Source organism: Aethalodelphis obliquidens, unplaced genomic scaffold, assembly GCF_003676395.1.
Source record: "Aethalodelphis obliquidens isolate GAN/ISIS:26980383/991018 unplaced genomic scaffold, ASM367639v1 scaffold12, whole genome shotgun sequence".
NCBI lineage: Eukaryota > Metazoa > Chordata > Mammalia > Artiodactyla > Delphinidae > Aethalodelphis > Aethalodelphis obliquidens.
This window is the reverse complement of record NW_020837956.1, coordinates 9416712-9430522: the sequence shown is the minus strand read 5'-3', so window position 1 is coordinate 9430522 and position 13811 is coordinate 9416712. Positions and strand designations below refer to the sequence as shown.

Sequence of the window (13811 nt, the reverse complement as noted above, 5' to 3'; positions counted from 1 at the left end):
TTATTTGCCTATGTATTTACACGACAAATATATAATTTTTGTTTTTTCCTAAATGCAATTGTACCATATGTATTTTAATCCAGCTTGCTTTTTTTCACTTAATATTATATATTTCTTACCTTTTTTTGGGGGGGGGAGTGGGTATTTTCCTAAATTTCTTAGACATTTAAATTATCTTGGAAATGTCCAACCTTGTCTCTGTAAACAAATAAATTTTAAAATGTGTGTTTCTATACTTGATTCAGGAAAGGGGATCAGGGCCCCTCTACCTGAAGGTACAAACTCATCCATCTTTAGTGCCCAGAGAGAGATGGCAGAGGGAACACAGGGCCATATCCTTGGGACTAGTGTAAATGTCCGTCACTCCTCAGCCAGCATTTCTTCTCAAGTTACTTAATATTTACATTTTTAAAAATTGTTATAATTTGCCATCTGTTATCTCTTCAGTTAATTTTCCAAAGGCCTGGGCAAACTCTGTCCACATACTTCTCAAATTTGAATGATTCCTGGTTCCTAAACATCTCCAAGTTCCTATCGTCGGAAGTCTCACCAGGCCTGAATAACCACCTCTCTCCAGTTCTTAAACCTAAATAATCACTTCTCATAGGAGCCCCAAAACCTTCATTTGCTTCTCCCTCGCAAAAATTCTCCAGGGCATAGGTGACCTCATCCTCCAGGACTCCTGAGACCTCAGACAGCTGGGATTTTTTGAAGTGGGAGCCAACACATAGGAAGGGTTTTCAGGCAATAATACCATTTCTCCTCATATATGGGTCATTTTCACCTTTCCAAATTTTCTTAGATAGTTTGTGCTGCTATAACTGAATACCATAGACTGGAATCTTATAAACAACTGAAATTTATTCCTCACAGTTCTGGAGACTGGAAGTCTGAGATCATGGTGCCAGGAGGAACCGGTTCTGGTGAGGGCCCTCTTCTGGGTTGCAGACTTGTAGCCTCACATGGCAGGAAGAGGGCTAGAGAGCTCTCTGGGGTCTCTCTCTTTCATAATCCCATTCATGAAGGCTCCACTCTGTGACCTAATTATCTCCCAAAGAGCCCCACCTCCTAATACCTTTACATTGTGGGTTAGGATTTCAACATATGAATTTTGCGGGGACAAAAATATTCAGTCCATAATACCAAGATAAAAGAAAATGGAACTCACATGATGAGCTCTAATTTACCCCTTGTCTTTTCAAATACTTCTCTGTTGAATTTAAAGATAAGTCTTACAGGGAGCATGGCTGCCTGTGCTCTATTGTCAGCTCTGCAGGCCCAGAAATTTTATGTATTTATACTAACCTAACTCACATGTTAGTTACAAAAACTAAAATGCCAATTTACTGGGAATTCCCTGGCTGTGCAGTGGTTAGGACTCTGTATGTCCACTGCAGGGGGCATGGGTTCGATCCCTGGTCGGGGAGCTAAGATCCCACAAGCCCCCAAATGTGGCCAAAAAATAAATAAATAAAAATAAAATGCCAATTTATTAAATTTTAGCCACTGCTATCCTTCTTACTTAATACAAATATAACAGTGTTAGCTCCCCATGGCCTCTAAGCCCTACAGCATTAGGTCAAACTCCTTAGCCTGGCATTTAAGGCCTTTACAATCTGGCTTTGAACCAAGTTTCTAGTTGGTTCTCATATGTCATGCATGTACTTCCTATATGCTCTTCCCTCTGTCTGGAATGTCCTTTTTGACTCTTTACCATGCAAAGTTTTTATTTTAATTGATGGTCCAGATCAAATAACACCTTCTCTCAAAGACTTCTCTGACCAGCCCTGCCCCTGCAGCAGGCCATATTAATTGCTACCAATTCTGAGCAATTATTTCTTTTACTTTATTAGATTGTAACTCATCATACACGAATTGCCTGCCTCTTCCATCAGACAGTGAACTGCTTGAGGATCAGAAATCTATTTTCATCTATCAAGGTAACCCAGAGTATAGCACATCGGCTAAACACAAAATCTCAATAAATTTTGAACTGAATTGAACTTCTGCATTTGTACTTCCTGCAATTACTTCCTTTTCTTGCCTAAGTTCTTATAAAAGTTAATTTTGAAAATGTCAGCCGTCTCGGCTATCTTTAGAGGAAAGGAGGGTAAGGGTGTTTGTTCATGCAGGGACTGAGAAAAAGCACGTCCCTGGGAACCAGGAATGGTGACTGCTGTAGAAATACAAGTGAGGGAAACCACCGGGAGGAAAAAGCACAGCGGGAGAAGCCAGGCCAAATGACAACTGTTTCTTTCCACCAGGAAATCACCTTTTGAGATCTTTCTTTCCTCATATCTGGAGATTTCTGGATATTGTAAATAGAGGGCCCTGTTCCCCTGTGTCTTCTCTGTGTAGGGTTTCCTCTGTGTTTGTGTGCAGCGGGTGGAGGATGGCTTCCTAATTGGGACCTGTCTCAGGTGGAATAAGAAGAATCAAGACAAGAGGGTTGGTCCATGTTTGCCCAACTTCCCATCATCCTCCTTCCAGCTAATCAAAAGGTAAGCGCGATCCTGTGGGCAGATGCTGTGGCACAGATCTCTCCAGACCAGACAGGGAAGAACAGATATCGCAAGACAGGAATGGCGCAAAAGGGTCCAGAGGCATGAATCCAGCCAGAGTTTGTTCTGGTGTCTCCTAATTTCATTCCCACATTGGCTCTGGAACAATTCCTCTGGTCCTCCAACTCCCCTTTCCCTCTCGACTCCGAAGTCCCCTGCAAACCCTTTAGATCTGCCCTGGAGAGGGAACTGGGATCTGACAGCAGAGGAAAGCCGTAAACCAGGGGCGCCCAACCTTCCCCTATGATCTGCATGGTGTTTATCAAGTCCTTACCCTTGAAGTCATTTGTGGTGCTCTCTGCTTTACTGAAGAAAAATGGATTTTGCCTCAATTCCTGATTCCTGTTTAAATATTTAGTTTAATCAGCACAGGCCCAAGTGCCTTTTCCATTTCCCCTGGTGCCTGGGAGCCACGCTGACACCAGCATCATAAAAAATGCATCAGATCCCAGCAACATGCCACTGGCTGGGAGTCGCTCCATCCCTCAAGTCTCAGGGCCTGGCCTCTGCTGCAGCTGCTTTGGGAGAAGCTGGGCTACCATGCAGAAGTCAGTGGAGCTTTGAAAGCTTCACCTCAAATCTTCTCCTGGAGGCAGTGATTGTGACAGGCAAGCAGCCCCCACTCCAGCCCAGATGTGAGGGGCCTTGTGGAGGTGCGAGGGGGTGTGTGTTGGTGGGGAGAGTGGAAGAGGTGGGAACACCAAGGCCACAGAGGCTTCAGACTCTGCCTTTGAAGTTGCTCTGACCTGGGTCCAACATAGGTTCTGTGTGAGTGTGGAGCAGAGACCGGGGACACCTGACGTGAGGAAGCAGCCAGGTTCAAGGGCACAGGAAGGAGACTCTGTGAAATGCTGGAGCCTTCTCTCTTCCCTCGGCTTCCAGAATTCTGGCTCCTAATGTGGGCTCCACCCTCTATTCCATGAACACAGTCTAAATTTCACCCACTAAACCAGAAGCCTGTCAGGGATGGAGGGGAGTCAGGACTTCCAGAGGATGGACACTTGGTCTCCTCTTACAGAAAACAACCAATGATAGGATTTGGCTGGATGGGTCCTGGGCATCCTTTGCCAAAACCTCAAAAAGCTTATACTGCCTCTAAGTGCCCTTTCTTTGGAGCCAGGTCCTCAGCGCTCTGATCTGGGCAATTGAACGGGAAACATCGCATCAGTTGCCACTAATACTATGGTCCTGTCCTGGCTTTGTAAAAGAAGCTCCTTGGGGCAACTCTGTACTACTCATGTTTTTTCCTCCAAAACTTCACAGAGATAAAAGGAAACATAAATAACGATTTATTTATCTGGGAGTTGAAAGTTTTACTTTGAGCCCTCCAACATTTTCTATTCTTTTTGAAATTAAGATGCAGATAACTTCCCTCAGTCTCTTTTATTTTATTTTTTTAATTAATTAATTAATTAATTTTATTTATGTTTGGCTGTGTTAGGTCTTTGTTGCTGTGTGTGGGCTTTCTGTAGTTGCGGCGAGGGGGGGCTACTCTTCGTTGCAGTGCACAGGCTTCTCATTGCGATGACTTCTCTTGTTGCGGAGCACAGGCTCTAGGCGCATGGGCTTCAGTAGTTGTGGCACACGGGCTCAGTAGTTGTGGCGCACGGGCTTAGCTGCTCCGCGGCATGTGGGATCTTCCCGGAGCAGGGATCGAACCCGTGTCCCCTGCATTGGCAGATGGACTCTTAACCACTGCACCACCAGGGAAGTCCCTCAGTCTCTTTTAGAAAGGGCAGCAGCTACAAACCTATGGATAAAGATAAAAGGAGCTGATGAAAGGAGCAAATTCTAGTCTCCATCCCTCAGTCTGGGGGGGTTCGTGAGCCCCCCTCTGCGCTTTTGGAGTCATCTACACTGTAGGATGTCTAAGGCCAGAACCCTACCAATTTTTTTCCAGCTGCCTAGGATTTCGACAGTCAGAAACCACCAAAAGAAAAGATGGCAGGGGAGTCGGTCTCTGAAGACCACCATCTTGCCAAATCCAGTGGTCGATTGGTTACTCTCGTTTATCACAGTTGGGCCCCTCCCTTTGTCACATGGCTCCTGGAACCTGTACTCTACTCGTCAGGCTTTTTTCCTAGTTCCTTAATTGCTCCTTCAGTCCCCCTTTGCGGCTCTCCTCTCCTGATCACTACTTGAATAGTTCTCAAGCTTGGCTGCCCATTAAAATCACCTGAGGAGGGACTTCTCTGGTGGTGCAGTGGTTAAGAATCCGCCTGCCAATGCAGGGAACACGGGTTCGAGCCCTGGGCCGGGAAGATCCCACATGCCACAGAGCAACTAAGCCCGTGCACCACAACTACTGAAGCCCGGCGCCTAGAGCCCGTGCTCCGCAACAGGAGAAGCCCACGCACCGCAATGAAGAGTAGCCCCTGCTTGCCGCAACTAGAGAAAGCCTGTGTGCAGCAATGAAGACCCAATGCAGCCAAAACTAAAAAATAAATTTTAAAAAATGAATTTATTAAAAAAATCACCTGAGGATTTTTTTCTCTTAACTGAAAATCATGGTCAACTCCAAGCTAATTAAATCAGGATCTCTGGGGGTGGGGCCTGGGTATTATAATAGCAGTTTCCTTGGTGCAGCCAAGGTGCAGAACTGACCTCTGCCCTCAACGCTGGCTTGCCCCAGGGTTCAGGCTTCTATGCCCTTTGCCATCTATACTCTCTCCCACGTGATCTGACCAGTCCCCAGCTTCACAGAGTTTCTACATAGTGGTGACTCCCAGATTGCATTTTTAGCCTGGGCCTCTCTGCTGAGCTCCAGAGCCCAGACCCAGCTGTCTATTCGAAACAGATATCTACAAGCACTTGAAAGTACTAATGTTCATGGATTTTGCCCTCTCGTCTCCTACATCCAACCCTTCAGCCAGGGCTATTCGCTCTATCTTAAAAATATATCTTTATTAGCCACGACGGCTATCATTCTATTCCAAGCCTTTGTCACCTCTCTCTCAAAGTATGTTAGCCTCCTAAAAAGCCTCTGTGTTTCCATTCCCCTCAGTCCATCCTCTGTACAGCAGCCCAAGTGACGTTTGGTGTCTTTGGGGTTTATTTTTTTGTGTGAACTTTTCAGGAGGCTTTATTTCAGGTCATGATATTATATGCAGCATCACTTATAACCAAGACACTTTATTTAACATGAAAAAATGCAGTAAGTGGCTCATATTCATGGAATTCACTGGTCTTACCATGTTCCCCATGACCAAGATGTAGTTCTTGGTCTGAACTTGGTTCAGAACTTGGTTCTTGGGCTTCCCTGGTGGCGCAGTGGTTGAGGGTCCGCCTGCCGATGCAGGGGACACGGGTTCGTGCCCCAGTCCGGGAAGATCCCACGTGCCGTGGAGCGGCTGGGCCTGTGAGCCATGGCCCATGAGCCTGCGCGTCCGGAGCCTGTGCTCCACGGCGGGAGAGGCCACAACAGTGAGAGGCCCGCGTACCGCAAAAAAAAAAAAAAAAGAACTTGGTTCTTGCAGCTGAAAGAAAGGTGAATGGCCTAGGAAAAACTCAGTGACAGTATTGGGTGTAAGGGGAACTAACTACAGCCTACATGACAAGATGTTGTCCAATATGATTTGGTATAGGATTTTAAAAGGTAGCCAGTGTATGTTGCCATTACGTACAGGTCTCAGTACCACAGTTTGAGCTGGAAGGGGTCTCTGTCACTATTATGCCAAATGAAACACAGGAGGAGTTTTGGTTTTCCATCATATAAACTTTGGATTGGTAAGTTTTGAATTCCTAGTGCGCAGGGAGGTTTGATGCCTCCAGAGAACACAGTCATGCTTTTTTGTTATTTTGGCCAATGGAGCTTAGTTCCCTGACCAGGGATCAACCCGAGCCCCCTGCAGTGGAAGCGCAGAGTCTTAACCGCTGGACTATCATGGAAGTCCCCAGTCATGCCTTTTTTTTTTTTTTTTTGCGGTACGCGGGCCTCTCAGTGTTGTGGCCTCTCCCGTTGCGGAGCACAGGCTCCGGACGCACAGGCTCAGCAGCCACGGCTCACGGGCCCAGCCACTCCGCGGCATGTGGGATCTTCCTGGACCGGGGCACGAACCCGTGTCCCCTGCATCGACAGGCAGACTCTCAGCCACTGCGCCACCAGGGAAGCCCTCCATTCATGCTTTATTGAATTGGAAGTCAAGACTAGCCCCTTTCTACTTTGTGTTCTTCATATTCCAGTTGATCTTTTTAAAACATAAATCAGATCCCTATTACTCCTGTTAAAAACCTTTCCATTATACTTAGAACAAAATTCAAACACTTTACCGTGGCCTCCTAGGCCCTACATGATTGGACCCTGCTCACTTCCCTGATCTCATCTCCTACCTCCACTGGCCTTCCTAGGTCACGATCAGGTCAGGCTGAGTCTTGATTTGGGGACTTGGCACTTGCTGTTCCTTTGTCCTGGCATGTTGCTCCCCACATGTACCAGTAGTTCACTTCATCCCATCATTAGGTCTCTTTTGAGTTCTTACGTCCAAGAGGCCTTCCCTGACCACCATCATAACTTTTTGTTTCTTTATCCGGATTTACTTTCTGTAGGACATTTATCATTGTATACCAGCATATCTGTGGATTGATTTACTTGGTCATTCTCTGTCTTCTCCACTAGAATATAAGCTCCAGGGAGACAGGTGCTTTGTCTATCTTTTTTTTTTTTTTTTGCTTTGTCTATCTTGTTCACTGGTGTATCCTCAATGCCTTTAACAGTACTCATTATCTACTTGTTGAATGAAAAGGGCACTTTTGTAGACGAGACTTCTATTCTTGGTAGCCTCCACCCTACTCCCCACCATAGAAGCATTGATTGGGATCTGAGGAGCCAGAGTGCTTCCTGACAAACACAATTAAGGGGTTAAAAGGTGCATTACCTTATTGGTAATCTGCTGTTGCTCATGGGAATGTGTGATAGCTCACAGGTGTGCTGGGGAAGAAAAAAATTGGGGGATGCTTACACTGGCACTTAGCTGAGGGGCATCGCATCTGGGTGTTCCTTTCTCTTAGCACTACTAAGCCAATCATGTCAGCCAGAAGGAGAGACAAACCAAAATGAGATAAATTGAGCTCTGTCTAAAGGATCTGAGCAGGACTTAAGTGGAGTGGTGCTGGGCCCTCTTCTCTCTATGTATCTCTCTTTTATTCAGCTTAGTCTCTGTATGTCCCTTAGTCTCTGTATATAGTGCTCAGTGTTTTCTGGCTGAATCTATGTTTACTTAAAATCAAGGGGTGGTTACCGTCTGTATAAGTTTCCTAGGGCTGCCGCAACAAATTACCACCACCTGGGTGGCTTCAAACAACAGATATTTATTCCCTCATGGTTCTGAAGGCCAGAAGCCAGAAATGAAGGTGCCAGAAAACTGAGTTCTTTCTGGGGGCTTTGACGGAGAATCTATTCCACGCCTCTTCTCCAGTATCTGTTGGTTGTTGGCAGTCTTTGGCATTGCCTTGGCTTATGGCTCAGAACACCAGTCTTTGCCTCTACCTTCACATGCCTTCTCCTCTTCACTCTGTGTCCTCTCTTCTTCTGTTTCACACAAGGACACTTGTCGTTGGATATAGGGACAATCCTAATTCAGGATGATCTTACCTCCAGATCATTAATTTCATCTGCAAATACCTTTTTTCTAAATAAGGTCACATTCGCAGATTCCAGGTGGACATATATTTTGGGGGACCACCATTCAACCCACTTTACCATCTTAGAGGCAAGAGGGTTAAGTTAGGAAATAGGCAGATTTGCTTTATTAGGCTGTGTCCCTTCCCTTCTCTTCCTGTTCTTTTCATCCCCCACTCCCACCCTCCTACCCCAGCTGCCTTTTTCATCCTGGGAGCAGAACTCTCTCCAGCTGAGAATTTTGCCTGTGGGAGGTCAGCCCTGGGCATTCCCCCTTGTCTTCACCATCTGTCTTGGTCAGTGACTTGCGTGGCTCTTTGCCCGTGCCCTGCCTGTTTGCACATTTGGACCTGGACTCTGATCTCCTGGACCTAGACCGGCTAAACCTGTTTTCTCCCAAGCTGAAGGACTCAGGGAACCTGCTTCTTCCCCTGGGGGCAGGGTTTGGTTTATTCCTCAGACAAGACAGACCTGGTTCTCAGCTGATGGTGACACAGAAGAGGGTATTTCTAGCCCAGATCTCTCAAACTCCAGGTCTGTTCATCCACCTCATTCTTTTTTTTTTTTTTTTTTTTTTTTTTTTGCGGTACGTGGGCCTCTCACTGTTGTGGCCTCTCCGGTTGCGGAGCACAGGCTCCGGACGCGCAGGCTCAGCGGCCATGGCTCACGGGCCCAGCCGCGGCATGTGGGATCCTCCCAGACCAGGGCACGAACCCGCGTCCCCTGCATCGGCAGGCGGACTCTCAACCGCTGCGCCACCAGGGAAGCCCCGCACCTCTTTTTTGTTGGCTGTGCCGCACGGCATGTGGGTTCTTAGTTCCTGGACCAGGGATCAAACCCACGTCCCCTGCATTGGAAGCACATTGGAAGTGTGGAGTCTTAACCACTGAACCGCCAAGGAAGTCGCTCAAAGGGCATCTTGCACACAATTTGTCTAAAACTGAACCTGTCAACCATCCCTCTTCCCCACAACTTGCCTCCCCTCCTGTACTTTCTACTCACTGAATCACATCTCTCTCCACCCACTTGCTGATAACCAGATGTTACCCTTTTACTCCAAACCTCCCCAAAGGCACCAGATTCTGTAGCTCCCACCCCCTAAGTCTCTCTCAAATCCATCTACATCTCTCATATCCCACTGCCTCTACTCTAGGTTATCATCCCTTTGCACCAACCTGCCGACTGATCTCACAGCCTCGACTCGACTCTCCAGCCTCTCCAATCCACTTTCTTTGCTGCTATCTGAGTCATTCCTACAAACACTCCCTGTTGTATCCCTTCAACACTTCCCATTGCCTTTTAGGATTCTATTTCCTGACCCCACACCCTGTGCTGTCATCATCGCCAATTCAAATCCACAGCACTCCAGCACTTTATAGATTAAGAAAAATAAGAGCACTTAGGTCAATTAGGTTACCCTTCCAGGGGCTCATCCCTGTCTACGTTGTGATTTCCAGTCCCTTTTCCAGTATCTGGAGGCAATGTTGTCGCTAGAGAAGGAACCTCCTTGTGGATGCAACCAAATGGCTGAACTAACTCCTCTTTGAGGGCATGAGAGAACCATGGAATCCTAAAACACACACTTCCAAAAATCAAGATCTGGGACTGGTCCTGGGTTTCATGTTTTTAGCACAGGGGATCAATGGAAGGAGAAGCTCCATGGCTAAAGAAGCTAGAAAACTCCAACTCTGGTTTCCTTTCCCTTAGGGGCTCCATTGCTTTGATTCTTGCTTTCTTCTGGAATACAGACATCTGCTTGTAAAACCCAGGACCACCTTGGAATAGCTGAGGGAGACTGGCCTTTTTCCAAAAGAATTTTTACTAAATAACACATAAGTTAATGAAAGAAAAGGGAAAGAGAGAGAGAGAGAAATCAAAGAAAACACAAAGGACAAGATATGGTACTTATCTAAAGACTGGCATCTGGTTTCAGATTAATTACATTCTAGACCCCCAGGCTGCATTCTTGAGTTCAATATCAGAAAGTACCCAGACTCTGGCCAGCCCTTATTTTTTTTGCATGTATAAAAATTCCATCCTGATGTTGAGACAAAAACCAACCCTCTGTCTTATCTATAGCTTTCTTGCAGCATCCACTTTTTTCCAGCTAAGCTGTGGGATGCTGGGGACTGCACAGGGAAGATTCTGGGCCTTTTGGCAATCCCTTATCGTGGTTCTTTAATCACAACGGCCATGCCAGGAAATTTTACCCTTGCGGAGGCTGGATTTTCCCTGGGGTTTCTGGCATGATCTGAGAGACCCCTCTTTCTTAGTAATGAGGATGGCTGGAATGGAGAGAAGTGACATGTAAGTATGAAGCTTAACATGTGCCCAACACATTGTATATTTCACTTTTTAGCATAAGCATTTGCCATAGGTGTCAATCACTAGTCATGATTTGTAGAACTTGAGGACCTGAGGGGTTAATCAACTTGCTCAAGGTGTTAAAGCTGAACAGTCAAAGGAGTGAAGTTTGGGCTGATTGATGACAAGTTTGTGATCTGAGCCATGCAGCCTGAGGAGGTAGAAGTGCCTTTGCTTTCTTTGAAGGCTCAGGCTTTTCCACCCTTCTTTGTATGTTTTTTTTTTTTCCAATCTAGAGACATTTGCTGAACTCTCTTATGTGCATACCTCTTTGATATTAGGAGGTATAAAAGTTTCCTAGACAAAGTCCCTGCATTCAACTCTGCACCTGGTTCTCTATGTTGAGCCCATCATTCACGGGCACTTATTCTTTCAGATATTGAGCACCTATTATGTAGAAAACACTGGCCCAGGATCTGGAGATGAAAGAGGTTAAACACACAGAATCTGGGCTTCCCTGGTTGCACAGTGGTTAAGAACCCACCTGCCAGTGCAGGGGACCCAGGTTCGAGCCCTGGTCTGGGAAGGTCCCACATGCTGTGGAGCAACTAAGCCCATGTGCCACAACTACTGAGCCTGCGCTCTAGAGCCTGTGAGCCACAACTACTGAGCCTGCATGCCACAACTACTGAAGCCCACACGCCTAGATCCCGTGCTCTGCAACGAGAGAAGCCACCAAAACAAGAAGCCCGTGCGCCATAACGAAGAGTAGCCCCTGCTCGCCTCCACTAGAGAAAGACCACGCACAGCAACGAAGACCCAATGCAGCTAAAAATAAATAAATAAATTTATTAAAAAAAAAAAAAAAAAGAATCCGCCTGCCAATGCAGGGGACACGGGTTTGAGCCCTGGTCTGGGAAGATCTCACATGCCGCAGAGCAACTAAGCCCGTGCGCCACAACTACTGAGCCTGCGCTCTAGAGCCTGTGAGTCACAACTACTGAGCCTGTGTGCCACAACTACTGAGCCTGTGCTATAGAGCCCGTGCTCTGCAACAGGAGAAGCCACCGCAATGAGAGTCCTGTGCACCACAACGAAGAGGAGTCCCTGATCGCCGCAACTAGAGAAAGCCCACACACAGCAACAAAGACCCAACGCAACCCAAAATAAATAAATTAAATTAAAAAAAAAAAACTACACAGAATCTAGAGGAAGGAAAAGCCTGGGTTCTGCCACCATCATTACCTCCTACTACTCATCCCCTTCCCCCCAAACTCTGAGCCCTTTCATGGAGGGCGTGGGGTTGGGGCTCCTGGATAAGGCTGTTCCTAAGGGGAGGAGGTAGGTACGGATGGAGGGAGTTTTCTTGGCACTTTTTGCCCATTTATTGTGGTTAGTACCTGGTAAGGTGCACAAAATTGTGGAGATGAGACAAGGAACTAACAGAAACAGAAATATTTTGAAGGGGAGAAATTGCTCATTTATTCAAAAATAATGGGAAAACCCCTTAGAAGAGCTTGTGATCTATTATTCCTTTGCAGTTTATGGTTTCCAGGTGGCCTTTTCACTTGGAGAAATTCTTCCTGGTTAAGAGATTTCTAGGCCAAAGGAAAGGGCTGAATTATCCCAATACTGCTGCCAGTTTATGGTTTGACTCCAGCTAAATTATTCAACCTATTTAGGTGTCAGCTCAGAAACGGAGAGGGTGATGTCAGATACGTCACAATATGTTTTCCGTGGGATCTCCAGTAAAAGGGTTATGAGAAATAACAGTTATTCAGTGTGCATAACAAAACACTTCTGCTTTTTTCTCTAGGTCAGAAGAGCTGATGCAGGATCACAGTTTGACTCATGGCAAAAAACCTTTGGGAATCTGAAACTTTCTTGAGTTAAAAAAAAGCAACAGACACCTGTATTTGCATAGTGCTCTGTGCTGAATGGTTTACAAAGCATTTTAAGATATCACAACTGATCCTTACCCCATCTGTGAAGTGGAATTAGTGTGCCCCCATTTTATACTTAAAGAAACTTGGGTCACACAATCAAGGTAATTCAGGCAAAGGTACTTTATTTTTTATTTTATTTTTTACTTTCCCTCAGCTATCTAGAAAATTATTTTTTTCACCTCAGTAATTTGTGATAATGGACCGTCACAAATGCCATCACCAGACAAACAAAACACAATCTTCTTTTCTGGGGACACTTCCCATCCCTGCACAGAGCCCAAAGCCAGAGTCAACAACACACAGCTGTAAAGCACCAGAAACTCCTAACAACCTAGGACAGTAAGGGATCATCTTCATGTGTATTTTACAACAACGTCTGGGAGTAGCTTGGAATGGATTGGCTTCTCTAAAGAAAGTTGTTTGTGTTCATTTTGGGGGAGAGCCAGCTCAGATTCAACTCTACTTGGTTCTTTGTTTCTGTGAGGGTATGAAGGCTGAGAAAACAGGGGTTGTCTAGAGAATTCGCATGGGAAAATAATAACTTTAAAAGCTTTAGGTACATAACCAGTTAACAGTCCATCAACAGTAAGCTGATTGGCACGATCTCTTTTTTGAGGGGCTGTGGTGATGATGAACTGTAGGGCCCTGTTCCCGTAAGGGCAAAGGAAGCCCCCCTCCTCTAATGGTCTCTTCTCCCAGCCGGGCTGCACTGCAAGCCTGTCTAGAGGCAAGGCCTCCAGGTGTGGGGAAATAGGTTTTATTCAGCCCGGTTTTGGGGTGAACGCGGATAGACCTGACAACGTAGTTACGGTAGACTTGGAAGGGGCCTGTTTTTCTAGCCTTGTCCCCAGATAAGTCTTTGCCCGGAGAAGCTGCAGGCACCTGGGGTCCTCCTGGCTCCAGGGCCTGCCATCTCCAGGCCTGCCGCATTAACATCACCACGAGGAAGGCGCCCTGCTGCGAGCACTTATTTGCATCCAAGTGTTTGCACCGAGACAGGGGCTCACGTGCTCGAGGTCACACAGACTGGGTCTCTCCAGGGACAGAAGCGGGGAGGAAGCCCTGTCTCGGGGTGGGCAGGTGCCGGGGTACGCTGGTACGCCCTCCACTTCCAGTTAGGTCCTCCAGGCCGCCCCCCCTCCCCAATTCCCTGCTGGCCCCAAGCGCTCCGGCCTCCCGGGGGGCCGGGAAGTCGGCCTAGCTAGCCCGGCGCTGGGGGCGGGCACCTGCTCCCACCCCTCGGCGTCCCCTCCCCTTCACTTCCCCCTCCCCTTCACTTCCCCCTCCCCTTCACTTCCCCCTCCCCTTCACTTCCCCCTCCCCTTCACTTCCCCCTCCCCTTCACTTCCCCCTCCCCTTCACTTCCCCCTCCCCTTCACTTCC

General features: G+C 46.9%; 1 protein-coding gene and 1 long non-coding RNA gene across 2 annotated transcripts in view; both read left to right on the top strand.

Moving 5' to 3' along the window:
• The window catches only part of LOC113623797 (uncharacterized), a 39381-nt gene extending 28307 nt beyond the window's left edge, over nt 1–11074 (top strand). Inside the window, exons 2-4 of the long non-coding RNA XR_003434069.1 lie at nt 1854–1940; nt 2359–2501; nt 10919–11074. This is a non-coding gene — a long non-coding RNA (uncharacterized LOC113623797). The remainder of the gene's footprint in view (nt 1–1853; nt 1941–2358; nt 2502–10918) is intronic.
• Nucleotides 11075–12485: 1411 nt separating this feature from the next.
• Nucleotides 12486–13811, top strand: part of MTA3 (metastasis associated 1 family member 3) — a 156120-nt gene continuing 154794 nt past the window's right edge. The window contains exon 1 of the mRNA XM_027113277.1: nt 12486–12529. The gene's annotated coding sequence lies outside the window, so the exon portion shown is untranslated. The remainder of the gene's footprint in view (nt 12530–13811) is intronic.